This window comes from Nannospalax galili, unplaced genomic scaffold, assembly GCF_000622305.1.
Source record: "Nannospalax galili isolate Female #2095 unplaced genomic scaffold, S.galili_v1.0 scaffold995, whole genome shotgun sequence".
Lineage (NCBI taxonomy): Eukaryota > Metazoa > Chordata > Mammalia > Rodentia > Spalacidae > Nannospalax > Nannospalax galili.
In genome coordinates, this window is record NW_008337291.1 from 2,609,192 (window position 1) to 2,618,465 (window position 9,274).

The window sequence follows — 9,274 nt, forward strand, 5'->3', positions numbered from 1 at the left end:
ATTAAAGTTTTGTATACATTCAAGAAGACTAAAAAATCCACACTTGGATTTTAGAAAAGAAAGAGATTTGGGACCTTGTAAGTGAGCTCTGCCAGTCTATATGGGTGTAGGGTTAATTGTGATGCTCTTCAGTGTTTTTTGTTTGTTCATTTGGGGTTTCTCATTGTTTTGGATTTGGTTTTGGATTCTTTGTCTTGTATTATGACTAGGTCTACCTCCTGTAGCCTCAGCTGGCCTGGAACTCACTATGTAGACCAGGCTGGCCTCAGTCTCACAGAGATCTGCCTACTTCTGCCTCCAGAGCACTGGGATTAAAGGCATGTGCCACAACATCCAGCCAGTTCCTCTTTTTTTTTTTTTTCGAGTTGGGTGGGGGGATCTCATATAGTCCAGAATGACCTTGAACTGGATATGTAGCTGAAGATGGCTTTGACCTTTTTCTGAGTTTTTTTTTAAATAGTTTTTGCGATTTTCATACAATATAGTTTGATGGTATTTAGATTCCCTCCTGTATCCACAACTCCTTCCCCACCTCCCACCCAATTTAATGTATTCTTTTAATAGAGTCTGACCTTTTGATCCTCCTACCTCTACCTCCCAAGTGATGGGACTATAGGCATACAGCCTCATATCCAGTTTATGCACTACTAAGGATTAAACCCATTGCTTCATGCTTGGGAGGCAGGCACTCTATTGACAGAGCTCCAGCTCCAGCTCCAGCTCCTCTTCTTCTTCCGGGTTGTTATTTCTAAACTAGACTTGGTCCTTTGTAAGTAAAACAGGAGTGTGACTCTCAAAGGCAGTCCCAGACTGCCTATCACTGGATACTTTGCCATGTGAAAAACATAAGGCCCTATAGGCTGAAGTCACTGTAAGTCATGATTTATCGGTAATTACACATGCAGTCCTTTGGGGGTCCCCAGACTCAATACATTTCCAGTCAGATGAACCCAACTAAAGCTCTGTTATGATAGCACATAAGTATGTAGTGTAAGATATTTTGTTACTATCTATTACAGAACCAACTCTTCCTGGCATGCATCCTTGTGATTTGTCTTTCCTGTGCCATAATGCCAGTCAGATGGTAATTCAAATGATTTGCAAATGACAGAGAAACACTAAACACATAGTCAAGGGATTGCCTTCTTCATATCATTTGTGCCAAGTTCTACTTTTTCCTTCTCTCCCATGTGGCTTGCCAAATGCTCCAATGCTGGGAGACCTTAGGGCATTATGGAAAAGCCATCAGTACTGAGCAAATTCATATTGACCTTGCTGCATATGTGAACTTCTCTATTAACATTTTTCTTTTGTATGAGTGTGTTATATGTGTATTCTTATTCATAAGTGTGTGGACACACCTGTGTGTGCACACACACATATACATATGTTCACAGGAGCTCAAAGTTGACCTTGAGGATTCTCCTGGAATGCCCTCCACTTTATTTACTGAGACGGGGTCTCTCACTCAATGCAGATCTCACTGATTTGGCTAGTCTAGCTAGCCACTTTACCTGGGAATCCCTATCTCTGCCTCCCGTTTTCCATCTTCCTTTTAAAGGTAAATGTGACAACCCAGAGATGTGAACTATGTCATTAACAAGGCTTGTCATAAACTACCCCATTCCTCATTACCATATGTTAAATGACTACAGATGGTCATCCTAGAGGTTCATTTTAAATTGGGTGCCTTACCTTGAACATGCTATGTCTCATTAGCCACTCACCTATGTGGAGACACAGGAGAGAGGGGTAATTTGTCTGTGTCCTGTGGGCAGTACAAGGACGGTGATAACATTATGAATTAAAGACCATTTAACTATATCAGAGGTAGAGAAAGTTCGCCTCCGGATAGCAAACCACTGCAATTAGTGCAATTAGATCCTCAGGGATCTTTGATTCAGGAACCTGTATATAACATTTGTCTCTCAAACTTTTTTCACACAGCTATCATTTCAAGCTGTTTCATTAACTCTGGATAGGGTATGTTTTGCTTTAATAACAAACAGCCACAAAGTCACCATGATTTATTTCCTGTCCAGACTACATGACTTTAGTGAGACAACAGGAGGGCTCTAGACATCCTAGATATTCAAGAAACTGGGCTGAAGGGCCAAAACCATCTCACATGTGGTGGGTCACCAAGACAGGAGCAAGAGAGCTATGGGCAAGAGTGAGTGTGGGGGGATATTGTCTCAGTATTGAAAATCATGTGGACTGAAGCATCCAAGTCCTACCTAAGAACCCATGTTCTAGGGAAGAAGAAAGTTGCATTCAAGGTGCTGGTTAATTTTGTCAACTTGACATAAGATAAAAATCACCTGGGAAGAGAGCGCCACAACTGAGAAATTTCCTGCATCCAATTGGCCTGCAAGGCATTTCTTAATTGATAAGTGATGCAGGAGGGTGCGGCCTACCTTGGACAGTATGATCCTTATGCAAATGAGCCTGGGCTATTTAAGAAAGGGAGCTGAGCAAGCCAGCAAAGCAGGCCAGTAAGCAGAGTTCCTCCATTTCTGCCTCCATTCCTGCCTCAGGTTCCGTTGGCTTTCCTTGATGATAGACTGCAACCTGTAAGCCAAATAAACCCTTTTTTCCCTGAGCTGGTTTTGATCAGTGTTTCATCATAGCAATAGAGAAACCAAACCAAAACATTCAATAAGCAGCACTTACGGCTGTCAAACTCATCCAGTTCCCTTCCCCTTTCTACTTCAGAGTCTGGAGGGCAATTACATTCACTTTTCAGCTTTCTTTTGATATAGGAGTATCCACTTAGGCCTGGCTGTGATCTGAGAGACCTCAGTGGAAGTCTGCCATGGGAATTTATGGGAAAAGTTTTGCTTTCCAGAGGAGGGATGACAGACAGGGTTGTTCTTCATTTTGCTTTCCCCTTCTTCAAAACTAGAATGAAGATAATGACAGGCTGTTCAGGAGCCTTCTTAGAATGAGCCCCACCACACAGCATGACGGAACAGAGGGATAAAGAGATGCCTCAGAGAGTAAAGTGCTTAGACTAATCATCAGTACCCACATAAAAAGCTGGGCATGGTGGCATTTGCCTGTAATCCTAGTGCTGAGGAAGTCCAGACAAGCATTCCAGGGCCTTGTGGTCTAGTCAAATCACTGAGCTCCAGGCTCCATGATAGATCTTATCTTTAAAAAATATGGTAGAGAGTGATTGAGGAAGGCAATATTAGCTTCTGACATCCATGTGTATACAGACACATGTGCCTGCACACAAATATACACATGTACTTACACAAAGAAGAGAAAAGGGTGGCAGACTAGAGCAGAAGAGTGAGAAAGGGTCTGCTTCTTCTGTGAACACTAGACCTGTCCCAGACTACCTATCATTGGGTACTTTGCTGTATGAAAAACATAAGGCCCCATAGGCTGAAGTCACTGTAAGTCACACTTTCTGAGTTTTTGCAGCTAAATGGAATCTTTATAATCCTTTATTTATTCTGAACTTTTGAAGGAAAACATCTGGTGCCAAAGGATGTATCAGCCATAAACATTCCCCACTCTTAAAATTACATGTGGATCAGAGATTTCTAATACATGGCCCTGTTGTACAGTGCTTTTGCTACCTGGTTGATTAGATTTATACATTCTCTGTCAGGATAAGCTAGGTTATAATGCAGTGACAAACAATCCCCAAAAAGTCACTGACCTCCTATCTTTGGATTTGTTGCTGTGTGTAAGAAAGAACCCCTGCCCCTTGTACCTTGAAACTACTTTGTTTATGCAGCTGTGACTGATATAGCTTTGTTTATTCTTGAACTGAAAAGAAAATTCCCATTTAGGTTGTTGAAAATCCATGAAGGTTTTAGGATTTCCTACAACAGACTCTCTGGAAAAAGATAATACATACTATTCCGCTACAAGCTCTCAGTGTATCGCTCGCGGTCACCTGTATCCATCTGAGAATAAATAGCCAAAAATGTCTTCTATAGGATTACCTTTCTTTGTCCTCTTAAATTGAGAAGTCTTCTCCAAAATTTTTTTGGATAAAAATATAGAATTTCTGTTCTCTGATTTAAAAACTGTTGACTTGGTCTCAGGTCTTATAGAGTAAAATATGTTGGAAATAAAATGAGAGAAAGGAAAAGATTACATTGTGGCTCTAGAAACTTTATAAAGCTTTGAAACTACCTTTGAGAATATCTCCCCATGCTGGCAATTTTATAGAACATAGCTTAAGTCTTTCAAAATGCAAAACATTTTTGAATAGAAAACTTTAGGGACTGAAGAAATATCTCAGGCAGAAAAGCTTGCTGGCATGAAAAAAAAAAAAAAAAAAAAAAAAAAAAAAAAAAAAAAAAAAAAAAACGACAGGCATGGTGTGCATGCTTGTAATTCCGGCACTTGGGAGATGGAGACCCATGGCTCCCTGGAGATGGCTGGCCAACTAGCTTAGTCTACTAGGACAGTTCCAGGACAGTGAGAGCAAAAACTCAAATGCATGGTACCAGAAAGACCCCTGAAGTTGTCCTGTAGCTCCTGGGCCTATACATACACATGCAATAGCATACACACATATGCACAGACACAGGCACACACATGCAGACATAAACACATATACATAAACATACACACAGACATAGACATACACAGACACACACAGACATAAACATACATACACACACATACACACAGAGAGTAAGTAAAAGTAACCTTTAACTTGCTTAACATTAACTTTGACAAATTCAGGTTCCAAGAATGAATGAATGATTGAATTCCACTACCCTTGAGAACTGGGAGGCTAAAACCTCCAAACTGAAGTTGGGAGGCAGGAAATGATCTCTGTCTCTTTCTCGCCCCTGTAGTTTCCCATCTGCTTTTCCTATCTCTCTAAATTTTTAACAGGGTGAGCAGATGACTTTTCAGAAAATCTAATGAAAATGTCTCTTCAAAAGCTCTGCAGACCTTTCACTCATCTGCACCCATGCTCCCTGGAAGGACAGCTCTTCACTTTATGACCATGTATTGATCTCTAATATCTTTCTCGAGCCCTGTCTCTTCTTTGCTTCCTACAGGCAAAGGGTGAGAGGTAGATAATGGTATTAATTTTCCAGACATCTGCACATGTTTAAATGGCCTTTTGAAGTCTGAAAGCAGTTTCTCTGTGAGCCCACCACAGGGCTAAAATGCCATTAAAGTATAGATTGCAACAATACATAACAATCATAGCTGTGGCACTCGCTTTGGTGATGAAAAGAAAGCCAATTTATTTCAGTGGAGATTCAAATTAATGTCCGTTTCTACCCAACCAGAGACAGTGCCTCCAGGTTTTTGGAGGAAAATGGTAGGTCTTGGGCTGGCTGAGTCCACCCACCCTTGTCGGTGCATTCAGAAAGTCAGTGTCACAATAGAAGGATTCTGCTCTGCATGCAACATGAGATAGAGGATTGAAAAAGGGAAGCAATTGAGAATATATAACAATTGTCTTTAGTCATGGACTTTATTTGAAGAACAAAAGCCTATTGTTCCTTTTCTCTGGTTGATGCTTTTTGAAAGAGAATAGAGAGAGAGAGAGAGAGAGAGAGAGAGAGAGAGAGAGAGAGAGAGAGAATGAATATGAATCTGTGTGGGGGTGCTGGAGGAGGCCAGAAGAAAGAGTCAGATGCTCTGGAGTTGGAGTTACAAGTGGTTGTGAAGCACCATACATAAGTGCTAGGAACTGAACTTGGTGACTCTGTAAGAGCAGCAAGTGTTCTTGACTGCTGAGCCATCTCTCCAGTCCCTGTGTGATGCACAAAATTAAAGGCATAAGATTCATATGTGAAACTTCCCTGTTGAGTCCAGATAATCCTCTTTCCTTATATTCATTCACCACCTCTAGCTCTTCCAATTTTTCTACCACCTCTTCTGCAATGATCCCTGAGCCTTGGGAGGAAAGGATAAGAAATAGATGCCCTATTTAACATTAAACACACTACAGTCTCATTCGGTGTACACTGAACCAGTTGTGGGTCTCTGTGTTAATTGTCATCTTCTGCAAGAAGAAGGTTCTCCAGTGACAGTTGAGAGACTCAGCAATCTCTGGGTATAACAATAAAACAAAGCAGGATAACAGTAGGCTCTTCTCTAAGGCCTGTGACCTGTCTCTCCACAGACTGTGACTGCATGCACAAGACCTGTATAAGCCCAAGCCAGACAAAACCCCAGCATGGATGGGGTGGTGGGCAGGAAGCCCCGGACCTAACTAAGGATCTCTTGGCAGCTGGTACCTACAGGGAGAAGGAGAACCATTTTTCTTTAAGGGCATAATACCTGGTAGGTTGACTAGACTCTAAGAAATGAATCCATACCCAAGAGCATTTGGGGAACACAAATTAAACTCCCTAGTCCTTAAAAAAAAAAAAAAAAAGGATAATAGCCGGGTGTGGTGGAGCACACCTGTAGTCCCAGCACTTGGGAGGCAGAGGCAGGTGGATCTCTGTGAGTTCAAGGCCAGCCTGGTCTACATAGTGAGTTCCAGGACAGCTGGAGCTACAGGGAGACCCTGCTTCAAAAAGACAAAAAAAATAGGATAATAACAATAGAGTATATGAAACCAGGGTAGAGAATAGAAAGGTAGTGGTAGAGATGGGGGAATGATCAGGATATGATCAAAATACATTGTATGAAATTCTCAGTCAATAAAAATATTTTGAAAAACATAAGATTATAAAGGAAACCAATTTCCATTGTCCCCAGCTATCTACAAAGTATCAGTTCCAAGAGTATCTGCAGAGACCACAATACACAGATGTTCAAGTCCCTTATATTTAATGATTTAATGTTTACATATAACCTGTGTACATCCTTTCTTATACTTCAAATCTCTCTAGATTACTAATAATAGCTGATCCAATGCAAGTACCTTGCACACAAACGGTCTATTATTTAGGGAATAGTAAAGAGAAAAAAATGGTCTGCACATGCTCAGGACAAAGACCATTTTTTTCCAAATACTTTTCAATCCATGGTTGATTGAATCCATGGATAGAGAAGGTTGACTATGTCTTAAAGTACTGTCACCAAAGTATTGAAAATCCATGTGATACAGTAAAATACATACTTCATTAGAAATTATTACATTTTTATTTGTGTTTGTGAGTGCATGCAGCAAGTGCTTTTACTCTGAGCCATTTCACCATCTCACCAGCCCCATGTGCTTTATTTCTAAAGCATAAAATAAATTTTAAAAGGAAGGTCTAATATTATTTTCTTGTTTACTTGGAGTATTTTTTTTTTGTTTGGGGGAAGGTCTTTTGGCTTTGGTTTTTGGGAGGTTTTGGTGGGGGCTGTTTAAGACAGGGATTCCCTGTAGCCACAGCTGGCCTGGAACTCACCATGGAGACTGGAGTCATAGAAATCCTGCCTCTGTCTCCCCAATATGGGGGTTAAAGTTATGTGCTACCACACCCTACTTTATTTATTTATTTATTTTAAAGAACCTGTCCCCCTCCCCCACCACCAGTTTCCCAGATGTTGTGCTGAGATTATAGGCACGCATCACAATGCATAGCTCTAACATAGTTTTTGAATAATTGTGTGTGTGTGAATGTGTATATATAGAGAGAGCTCTAACTAGTTTTTGAATAATTGTGTGTGTGTGTGTTTGTGTGTGTGTGTGTGTGTGTGTGTGTGTGTATAGAGAGAGAGGCATCCCCAACTATAATATCTAAAGTACCTATGATTCCTATTGCAGATAAAGTCATGAGTTTATACCACTGTAGTTTAATGTTTACATGTATAACTGAAGGATATACTAAATTTTAGTTCAGATTTATTGAAACTGAAGACACATGAATCATTTGCAGATCACAAATGTACTAAATGCTATTTATGACCCATTGATCTCATGTTAAGATCTCCTGAGAGGGACTGGGTGGGGGTGACTCAGCAGCTAAAGTATTTGCTTCATGAATGTGCAGACCAGAGATCAGATCCTCAGAACCTAGGTAAATGCTGGGTGGTGGTAGTGCATCTGTAGTCCTAGCCCTTGGGAGGCAGAGAAAGGTTATCTCCAGAGCAAGTTAGCCAGCTAGATTCTGAACCAGTGAGCTTTGAGTTAAAGTGAGAAACCCTGCCTCCATGCTAACATGGAAATCTGTTGGGAAGACACCTGACTTCAACCTCAGCCTTTCATTTGCACATTATTTATGTGCTTGCACACCTGAGCACATAGATGTGCCCACACACTGCAAGCACACATATACCCAGACACACATACCACACACAAGCATAAAAAAAGAATCCCTGAGAATCTGTCATATCTATTTCCCAGAAATCATGAATCTGTGGAGACACAGAACAAGTATTTGTATCATGTCTACCACACAGAATTTAATATGACCTCTAGGAAAGATTCTGGATGGCTATGCTGCATATTGGATCTTATCCCTGACCATGCCCTCACACATCTTAGACCCTGAGCTGTGTTCCCAGGGGAAGGGATGGAGCTTACAGAGACAGCACACTGGCTTTTCTTGGCCTTTTTATCATCCATCAATTGTGGGGCTAGAAACAGCACTGAAAGGTTTGTTTTTCTTCCTCTAGACAGGGCTAGGTGCCCAAGTGTTGGTCCCCTATTGATGTGTGCCTTTTGTGAAGGTCGCCATGTAAATAGAACTGCCTCATTATTTGAATCTATATGTGTGTGTTCTCAGTGTTTTGGTCTAGACGTGTGTGGAAGTCACAGGACAACCTCAAGTATGAGTCCTAGCCTTTTGCCTTGTTTGAGACAAGGTCTCTTGTTCACTTCTGAGCACACAAAGCTAGCTGCCCTGTGAACTTCTGGGGATTTCCTGTCACTACTCATCTCCCCATAGGAGCACCAGGATTACAGATATGTGTGCTACGGTGACTGGCTCAACAAGCACTTTATCAGCTAAACCCAGAACCTGCTTGGTTTTTTAAAATTATTTTATTAAGCTGGGTTACATAATGCCATTTTCATGCATATACATAATTTACTTGGAGCGCTTTCCCCTTTCTTGCTACATTCCTTCTGTTAGTCTTTTTTCTCTCATACCATGTTGCTTCAACTTTCATGTCATCCACAGATATGGTTTTATGACTCTCTATAAAATCTAGGACTCATAAATGAGAGAAAATGTGATATTTGTCTCTACGAAAATGACTCAATTCACTTAATATGATCGTCTCCATCTGCATCCATTTGCCTGCAAAAGATACACCTTCACTCTTCTTTATGGCTGGAAAAATATTCCTGAGATAGATAGATAGATAGAGAGAGAGAGAGAGAGAGAGAGAGAGAGAG

General features: G+C 40.9%; 1 protein-coding gene across 8 annotated transcripts in view; it reads left to right on the top strand.

The window, feature by feature from the left end:
• The window catches only part of Nckap5 (NCK associated protein 5), a 1,008,915-nt gene that overhangs the window by 829,912 nt on the left and 169,729 nt on the right, over window positions 1–9,274 (top strand). The gene's annotated exons all lie outside the window — the stretch shown is intronic.